This window comes from Notolepis coatsorum, assembly GCF_963971535.1.
Source record: "Notolepis coatsorum genome assembly, chromosome: 1".
In the NCBI taxonomy this organism is placed as follows: domain Eukaryota; kingdom Metazoa; phylum Chordata; class Actinopteri; order Aulopiformes; family Paralepididae; genus Notolepis; species Notolepis coatsorum.
Window position 1 is genome coordinate 125,319,200 of NC_140165.1, and position 10,376 is coordinate 125,329,575.

The 10,376-nt window shown below is 46.3% G+C and overlaps 1 protein-coding gene across 1 annotated transcript in view; it reads right to left on the bottom strand.

Annotated features, from left to right (window-relative positions):
* Positions 1-10,125, bottom strand: part of LOC311236733 (neurocalcin-delta B) — a 100,161-nt gene extending 90,036 nt beyond the window's left edge. The window contains exon 1 of the mRNA XM_084324476.1: positions 9,988-10,125. The gene's annotated coding sequence lies outside the window, so the exon portion shown is untranslated. The remainder of the gene's footprint in view (positions 1-9,987) is intronic.
* Between the last annotated feature and the right edge of the window lie 251 nt (positions 10,126-10,376).

Here is a 10,376-nt window from a genome sequence, read left to right on the forward strand (position 1 = left end):
GACAACAGTTGCGGTGGTGTGGTGAAATGGCAGCGTGCAGAGCCTGGAATTTTATTGTGGAACCATTGGAACTCTCTGCTTGGGGCAGAGCTGGTGCCCTGCAGTATACAGAGTCGGGAACTCTCTGTCATGTCACAGGAACTCTGTGCTTTGTGCAGAGGCCAATTATTTTTTTTTGATTTCGCGCTCCTTGATTTCCACGTCCTGTGTTTGTATCTAAGTGTTTAGGTTGGAGGGCAGGTTGCCGTAGTTGCTGCAGTTGGCTCACACCGTGTGGTCAAGGGGCAGTATACTATAGTGACTGCGGTTAGCCTTTGCAGGGCAGTGTACTGTAGCGGCTGTAGTTAGCTCACACCGTAGAAACCGACGTTGTCTAGGTCAATGGGCAGTATACTGTAGTTGCTGTAGTTAGTGCATATTTGTTTAGTCTGTGTACACTTTAGTCTTGCAATGTGTCACTGTAAGTAGTGTTACTGCATGTGCTCACAGGTAGGATAGGGGACTTGTATAGGCCGGGTGTAGGTTTGGTGTATAAGGCACCAAGCGATTCTAGGAGGAACAGAGGCCTGATCAACCTTTTGTTTTCTCTGAACCTGTTTGACAGGTAGCTTCTAGCTGATTCTGAAGATACGTTTCTTCATGTAAACCCGTACCGGTTCTGACGTAGTGTTGGAGGTCCCAGTTAGTGTGTCCTGTAGGTTCGGGATTTTAGCGGAATTCAGGGTGGGAGTATGTAGCAGGCAGGGGAGGAAATTAGGCCACTTTACTCGCCAATTGCGAGTATTTTTTACGTTTGGCGAGTAATTCATGAAGAGCACTCGCCAGTCTGGCGAGTACTAGTAATTACAAAACAAAACAAAAAAATCATTCTGCAATCTGCTGATTCGCTCACTGACACAAACCGAACTCTGACTCCCCCCTTGATTCCTCCCATTTGCGCCACATAATAATCAGACCATAACCAATGAACATCATCGTTGTACAGATGCGCTCTAAGCTCCTCCAATGAACACTCGTTTTCTAGAAGATGCCGCCCATCTAGGGGAAGTGGACAGACCACTGCGCGCAGACCTACAAACTCCTGCCACCGGCAGCCGGCTTGACAACGTAGACAAACTTACAAAAACACATGAGTGGATGAAAATAATTGCATGTAGAGTCGTCGCTTTCGGATATCGGTGCGGTCTGACATGGGGGCGAACAACAGCACGCGACGCGTCTCCTTCGAGTCGGATGAGAATGACAAGTCAACAACATTAGCCGGCTAGCTACCTAGCATGTAACAAGCTACCATAACGCGCATTCAACATAGTGGACTATACTGAGCGGCTTTGCTTAAATGCAGCCGAGTGACATTTTATTATTACCGGGTTTCCCAGCATATCACCACTCGCCCATATGCCCTTCACAACGGTGATGTTGTCATATTTGGCATTCAGAATACACCCGCTGAACCCCTAGCGTTGTCGATTCGGTTCCAATGTATTGTCATCTTACAGCACAAGTACAGTACAACCAGAATACATTTGGCATACAACCAGAGTGCAAATGTAACAAGTCAAGTTCAAGTTGTTTTATTTAGCTATTACATTACAGTGAAATGCTTGGTTCTTTCACTGCCCAACCCAGTATTGATTGAAAACTTTATTAACAGATTGCAGAATGGGTACAATACAGTACAGCTCAATACACACAATTGTTAAGGGGATGCAGACCAGAGAAGGACTTTAGTCTTGTTTACATCAGGGTCCCCCATTTCAGTCCTGTTTGCTTAATGCCTTGTCCACTTCCTCCACACTCCAATATGTTATGATGAATTGAAAATGGGGGACCCTGATGTAAACAAGACGAAAGTCTTTCTCTGGTCTGCATCCCCTTAACAATTGTATGTATTGAACTGTACTGTACCCATTCTGCAATCTGTTAATACACTTTTCAATCAATCAATCCCTTCAACCCTGCTCCTGTCAAACCTGCTCTTTCCATTCCCTCCATCATGTCCCCCCTTTCTGATGAATATTTCCTGCACTTAAGAGTCAGACACACATTCCTAGTAGTTGAGCTGTGATGAAAAACTTTATTTAACAGATTGCAGAATGGGTACAGTACAGTACGGCTCAATACATGCAATTGTTAAGGGGATGCAGACCAGAGAAAGACTTTAGTCTTGTTTACATCAGGGTCCCCCATTTTCAATTCATTTTCAATTCATCATTCAGTATAACCTAGACCAGCCCAACCCAGCATCTTTCACTGCCCAGTTCAGCCCAACCCAGTCCAGAATAGTTCCCTCTTTCATGTTAATATGTGATTTAATGATGTAATATTTTGAAGAGTAGAGACAGTGTGATTAATTTACTATGATTGAAAATCAATTTAGACGAAGACGTACAAAGAAGTAATTATCACAATTAGCGATTTTTTTTGTCTGGTAAAAAATCTATTTGGCTGGTAAAAAAAATCAGATACCCGCCAGTTGGCTGGTAAGCCAAAAAGTTAGTTTCCTCCCCTGGTAGCAGGTATATATAGAATATACTAATATGTTGTATTCCACAAAGAATCCCTCCCTAACGTTTTATTTTAATTTGTTTATTATTATTTTTATTCTCAAAGTCTTTTATTTTGAAATCGTCACTTCCTGCCGAAGTGACGTATTTACTTTGTCGCGCGCCTCTTCCCGTTCAGTCTGACCTGAATGAGGAAGAGGTAAGAGCTGTTCCGTGCCTCTAAAACATATCTTTGGTTTAAAAGAACGTATTAATGGTTTACATTGTGTAAATAAGTTGCCGGGCAATGAACCGGAGTTGTATATAGTGGTAACTGTGTTAATGATGAACAATTCTGCACTTTTTGTAATGTGGTTTAGCTGTGGTGGCGAACTCTTGTATGACACATGCTGACTGAGCTAGTAGTAATGGCTGAGCAATGCGTTGTAGGCCTCGTCCTGACAGTGATTTCCCTCATTGCAGCCTGTGAACTGGAGCCATCTAGTGGACAAGAAGTAATGCCATATTCTTCTTGTTTGTTTTGCTCCCAGGTAAATTAATGAATCCTATTGTTTATTTTGTATTATCTTATTGTATTGTTTCATTATAAATGTGTTATTTCAATGTTTGATTAAAAATGGTGTGCAGTCTGACCTGAATGAGGAAGAGCCTGTAAACTGGAGCCATCTAGTGGACAAGAAGTAATGCCATATTCTTCTTGTTTGTTTTGCTCCCAGAATTAAATGCTGAAATGGATCACGGCCTGTCTCTTCACTTCCCATACACGACGACATTAAAGAGGGTGGCCTTAGACCAGTTACACACTGACAGTCGGCCAATTGATATTTCCTGTGAAAAAAAATCCTCTCCGTCCCGGTTGCGTCCCAGCAAAGATTTCTGTTCGTCCCAAATCAATATTTGATCGTCCCCGGGACGACGGGACATCGTTAGTCTCGAGCCCTGCCTCTGTGCCCGTCTCCAGCCCCCCTCACCGGGCCCCTGTCCCCGTCTCCAGCCCCCCTCACCGGGCCCCTGTCCCCGTCTCCAGCCCCCCTCACCGGTCCTCTGTCCCCGTCTCCATCGCCCCTCACCGGGCCCCTGTCCCTGTCTCCAGCCCCCCTCACCGGGCCCCTGTCCCTGTCTCCAGCCCCCCTCACCGGGCCCCTGTCCCTGTCTCCAGCCCCCCTCACCGGGCCCCTGTCCCTGTCTCCAGCCCCCCTCACCGGGCCCCTGTCCCTGTCTCCAGCCCCCCTCACCGGTCCTCTGTCCCCGTCTCCATCGCCCCTCACCGGGCCCCTGTCCCTGTCTCCAGCCCCCCTCACCGGTCCTCTGTCCCCGTCTCCATCGCCCCTCACCGGGCCCCTGTCCCCGTCTCCAGCCCCCCTCACCGGGCCCCTGTCCCCGTCTCCAGCCCCCCTCACCGGGCCCCTGTCTCCAGCCCCCCTCACCGGTCCTCTGTCCCCGTCTCCATCGCCCCTCACCGGGCCCCTGTCCCCATCGCCCCTCACCGGGCCCCTGTCCCCGTCTCCATCGCCCCTCACCGGGCCCCTGTCCCCATCGCCCCTCACCGGGCCCCTGTCCCTGTCTCCAGCCCCCCTCACCGGTCCTCTGTCCCCGTCTCCATCGCCCCTCACCGGGCCCCTGTCCCTGTCTCCAGCCCCCCTCACCGGGCCCCTGTCCCCGTCTCCAGCCCCCCTGTGCCGGGTCACATTTGAAATTCATAGTCTGTAGAGATGGATCGCTGGCTAGGTCTCTGGCTAGCGTCTCATCAAGGACAGGATAGCAGATATCATCAAGAGGGCCACTCTGAGGGCGGTTAGGTGGCGTAGCGGAGATTGCGTTCGTCACCAACCCCGGAGCTGTGAGCTGGATTCGCCTGTTCGAATCCAGCTCACAGCTCCGGGGTTGTCACCAGCTTGGCTGGCCGTTCACACTAATACAATTGGCTGTATTAGAGGGTGCGAGAAGCTGGCGGGGTGGGTCCGGGTCGTTGTAAACAGCGACTCCTACAGTTCGGTCGGGGCGCCTGCTAAGCGCGGATAGGACCTGAGAGGGATAGTGTGATCTAGGGCTGGGCGATATAACGATAACGATAAATATCGCGATATATTTTAATAATCGATATCGAATATCGAAATTTAAAAAAAATCGAAAAATCGTTTTTTTTTTTTTTCTTTTACCTGCAACAGGGCAGTTTTAAAACCAGAGACAGTGGACAGACTTGTCTTTCTTGCCTGCAACTTAAAGTAATGGCTTTGCTTGTCCAAATGACAATACTGACCAAATTCAGATTTCTTTTTCTCGTCCATTTATTTTGTTTGCTTTCTAATTTAAAATACATTTTGAAACCGTCTGTACACAGTAGGCTATGTGTGCTAGCAGAACTAGACTCCAGTCACGACTCGAGTCACAGTGCACATGTGCGGTGGTTTGTCCACCAAAAAAGCGCCAAAAGATTGAAAATAAACTAGCAGAGCCAGAACTGTTCAACTCCTCTGGAGCCACAGCCAGCAGAGAAGCCGGTTTACTTTAGCTTTTAAACCAGCTGCAGCCTGAGAACTGGAGTGTGAGGGGATGTAACACTAAAGATGGTGGCAATGACAAAGAATTGCTGCAAAATAAACATACCTCTGTTGTTAAAAAATAAATAAAAAAAAAATAAAAAAAAAATTGTTATACTTATAACAATTCGATAATTATCGATATCGAGAAATAAAATAAAATTATCATATCGTTATCGCGATATGATTTTTTTCCATATCGCCCAGCCCTAGTGTGATCCTTCCACACGCTACGCCCTCTCAGGGAGGATCCACCCCCATAATATTGTTCATTTTCTGCCTACAGTGAAACATGATAGCAGCTATCTGTTAGTTAAAGCTGTTGACAAAAAGTGCACTGACTTGTGTGCTGTTTGGGAACAGTTGACAATGTTTATGTAAAGATTTTCATCAGCTCACCTGAATATGTGTTCTCAAGTTAGTGCTGGACGTGTGGGAAGTTGAGAGCAGCTTAGTTTTTGGCTGACACAATAAACACCTAAACACATATGTTTTAGGCGTTTTTTCAGTCAAACTCATACATTTTTCCAGATAGGGCCATGGAGAGGCATTGTTGTTATTGACATCATCTTCATCAATGCCATCAGCCCTGGAAACATCGAATCCCTCTGCCATTTTGCGCGGACTGGTTCATTCATTCATTCAGTGGTCTGTGTTTTGATTTTTTTACTTCCTGATTTGCGGAGCTGGAGTGGCATGTCCCGCCCTATCCTGCCCCCCCCCCCCCCCCCCGAACAAACAAACACACACAAGCAGGCCTACATAGACACCGAAGTAGGCACCCCATGCCATACGATTTCTGGTATAGAGAAAACAATCACTGACAGTAAGAATATATAATAAAACGAAAATACAATAACAAAATACATCAAGCCATCAGACTACAGTTTGTAAAGGAAGTCCATATGGGAAATATTGGTGATCTAGGAGATGAGATTTCAGTGCTCTTTTGAATTTCAGAAAAGAAAATTCCAAAATATGTGGAGGCAAAGAGTTCCACAACTTTGACCCTCGGTAGAGCAAACAAAACTGAGATTGGGAAGTGCGGGAAAAGGGTGGTCTAAGCAAACAGGAACTATGTGTGGGGTAATTATGAATTTGGTGATTGCAGTGCATACTTTTTCACAATTAACACTTTGACTGCCATGAAACGTGTTTTGACGTCATTGCTGGCCATGCTCAAGTTGCCGGGGGACGCTGTACAGCGTCCTTATATCAATATTTCAAAAATCTGCGATCGGATTCATATGTCCCCTCCGCTGGCCTGAGATCCACCAGCAGGACCCACTGAGCTCTCTGGCGGTTCAGGAGCGCCATCTGGTGGCCGATCGGCGCAATCGCTTAACAGGATGTGCCATAGAGGTTGTGCTAGACGTCCGTATTACTTCCGGGCGCTCGCTATAGGTCCCGGGACTCTGGCTCGTCACGCTACACAGTGATCGATTGCCAATAACTCGATAAACAACATGATTTGGACGTATATACCATTATACAAGCTGGAGATGGACCGGGTAAATTTACATCCCATAATGATAAGATTTCAACTCTACGATGATCGCCCAACGGCGCGCGGAGACTGGGGTGAGTTTCAGCGTGTAACGTTACCGTCTTCGATACTAACTGCTATTATCAACATTTGACCCACATTAGATGATTGGTATAACGCTGCCCACGGAATTATAAACGGCCCCTAGCCCATCCGGTCAACATCAGATGACGTGTAGTAACTTCTAGAAGTACGTCTAGTTGTAATTTTTTATATCGCGCTGATTGCCATAAAACTGTATTGCATCATCAATATAATGTATTTGGGGCTATAGATCACGTTCTGGAGAAAGCTGCAGAAAGAGATGAAAACATACTTATACATTAGACCATACTTTACTATGAATATGTGAATGAAAAAGTTTAACGTTGCTACACAATGAACAATACATATAGGACTTTGAATGGGCCCTAATAATGGCAATGTAGCAATGGAATTTAAAAAGTTATAGCCCTGCAAAGAAGGGGACTTTCTCCATAGACAAATAGCGCTGGCAATCTATGGTATATCATGAATTTAACCTTAGGCAACCAAAGTGTTAAGAACAATACAACAGTAAATAAATAATTGTAAGTAAAGTGCAAGACAGGACAGAACAGTGAGACAACAATAAGACTGTGAAAGTGCGGTGGTTGGGGACATGGATACAGTGCAGCACAAAGTTCAAGTCCAGAAGTCCAGCCCTAGCAGCTCGCCATCGAGGGGGGGGGGGGGAGCAGGGGGACACCTGACTCATTTACCAGGCGAGCTGCTGAGGGGAAGAAACTCTGAACTAGAACTGTCCGTGCATGCTTTTATTTCCTCTAGGCTTGACTACTGCAACTCACTTTCCACCTGTCTCACCAAATCATCCACAGACAAACTACAAATGGTCCAAAATGCTGCAGCCAGGCTACTCACAAGGTAAAAAAAATCATGTCACATCACTCCCATTCTGGTATCCCTGCACTGGCTCCCGGTACACTGTACCCCAAAAAATCTACGCCCGCTTGCCTCAACGACTACCGCCCTGTAGCCCTCACCTCCATAGCCATGAAGTGCTTTGAGAAGCTAGTGAAGGGCTACATCTGTTCCTCCCTCCCCATCAACCTGGACCCTCTGCAATTTGCATATCGCCCCAACAGGTCCACGGAGGACGCCATAGCCCATGTGCTGCACACAGCAGCATCACACCTGGACAAGAGGCAGGGGAACTATGTGAGAATGCTGTTCATCGACTACAGCTCAGCATTCAATACCATAGTCCCCTCCAAACTCATAGCCAAGCTCAGGGACCTGGGCTTGAACTATGACCTCTGCCAGTGGGTCTTGGACTTCCTGACGGGCAGACCCCAGGTGGTAAGAGCCGGCAACTGCACCTCCTCATCCATCACGCTCAACATAGGGGCCCCCCAGGGCTGTGTTCTGAGCCCCCTCCTCTACTCCCTGTACACACATGACTGCGTAGCACAGCGGAACAACAACACCATCATCAAATTTGCTGATGACACAGTAGTGGTGGGCCTGATCTCTGCCAACGACGAAAGGGCCTACCTGGAAGAGGTAGAGAACCTGTCACAGTGGTGTCAGGAGAACTGCCTCTCCCTGAACGTCAGCAAAACAAAAGAGATGATTGTGGACTTCAGGAGGTCGGGGGTCAAGGACTACAGCCCCCTCAGCATCGACGGGGCACCGGTTGAGAGAGTGAACAGTTTCAAGTATCTCGGAGCCCACATATCCGAGGACTTGACATGGACCACACACATTGACAGTGTTGTGAAGAAGGCACGACAACGCCTCTACTTCCTCAGGCGCCTAAGGAAGTTCCAAGTCAGTCAGAAGATCCTTAGGAACTTCTACTCATGTACAATAGAGAGCATCCTGACCGGCAACATCACCTCCTGGTTTGGGAATAGCACTGCACAAGACCGTAGCAGACTACAAAGAGTGACACGTTCAGCCGAACGCACAATTGGAGGGGGGCTTCCCACCCTCCAGAACATTTACAACAAGCGGTGCAAGGGGAAGGCTAAGAGAATTATTAAGGACTCGAGCCACCCGAACAACTGCCTCTTTGAACTGCTGCGGTCAGGCAAGCGATACCGGAGTCTTAAGGCGAGCACAGAAAGACTCAGAAGAAGCTTCTATCCCCAGGCCATCAGGCTGCTAAACGAACAATAATCACTATGCAACAACCATCAAATGCACACAGCACACACACCCACACGCACACACTCACTCAAACAAACAACACACTGCAGCACCCACTCTCCACACTTTAGATCACACAAACACACTTACACTTTATATTTATTGATAAAGGATTTGCACTACAACTCGTACACCTACTGTGAATTGTACCTAAATTGCACCTTGTCCCATTTCTCCATTTCTGCCTTGCACTATATAGTATTGTATATTAGTACACTGCACAGTATTGTATGGTAACTACGTCTATTCTGCATCGAACATTGTACATATGTCTAAACTGAACACTGTGACCTAATTTTTTTACTTCTAATTTTACTATGTTATTTTATTTCATACTTATCTTGTCTTGCACAGTCTCTGGAGCGCAACAGTAAGAAGCATTTTGTATAAAAGTATTCTGTACTTCTGTATGACAAATATTAAAGAAACTTGAAAACTTGAACTATAGAATTCACTTCAAAGTCCTCACTTTCACTTTCAGAGCACTCCACGGTCAGGCCCCTATCTACATCACTGAACTCATCCATCCCTACACCAACACCCGCTCACTCAGATCTGCCGATCAGCACCTCCTGGTGGTCCCCAGGTCCAGGCTTAAAACAAGGGGTGATCGAGCCTTCCAGGTGACGGCACCAAGGCTCTGGAACGCTCTCCCCCTGGACCTGCGAATTGCCCCCTCTGAGAACTCTTTTAAAAAACAACTAAAAACACATTTGTTCTGACAGGCCTTTGGTCATACATAGGCACTTTTTCTTGTCCTCACTCTCACTGTTCTATAGTTTTGTTTTAATTAGTGACTCATGATTTTATCCAAATTCTTTTATTCTACTTTTTCTATCTGGTTTCACTGTTTTTAACAGCCGTTTGTTGTTGTTGTCATTTATTTCTGATTTTGTTTTATTGTGTTTTTATATTAAGCTGTAGTGTAAAGCACCCTGTGCATTCGTGCTGTGAAGGGTGCTATATAAAGCCAGGTCATTCATTCATTCATTCATTCATTCAGTGGAGTGGGATGTTCTGAAGCCAGATTAAAGACACTCTCTCTTTGTATTCTGAGAGAAAGGTAAGCGGTCTACAGAGTTATAATATATATATATATACACAGATCGTGTTACCTGCAGTAACGGGATCATAAGGAGCAGCTTCACCTGAAGACGGGAGCGGGAGTGTAACAGGAAGCAGAGCACGGGACGACATGACTTACCTGCTCGTTAAGTTGCTGCTCTGCTGCTTTCAGTGTCTTAGTCCATTTATTAGCAGCGCTCCCCAGGCTGTGGTGGATAATATGTTAATAATGATAATAATAATAATAATAATAATAATAATAATATATAAACACACCGCTCCTCTATCTAGATCCTCTCTGCACAACTCTCTGCTAAAACCCGACTCTCAGAACCGTGACGTCAGAGCCCCTGGTCACATGGTGCCACAGAAGCCAATGGAAGCCTGCGTTGCCCTGGCAACGAGACCCCAGCACTTGGACGATAGGTTGCCTGTCCCAGGACTGCAGAAACAAACAAACAAAACAAACAAACAAACAAACAAACAACACAGAACTGACAATGAGCTATATTAAACTGGCTACAATCT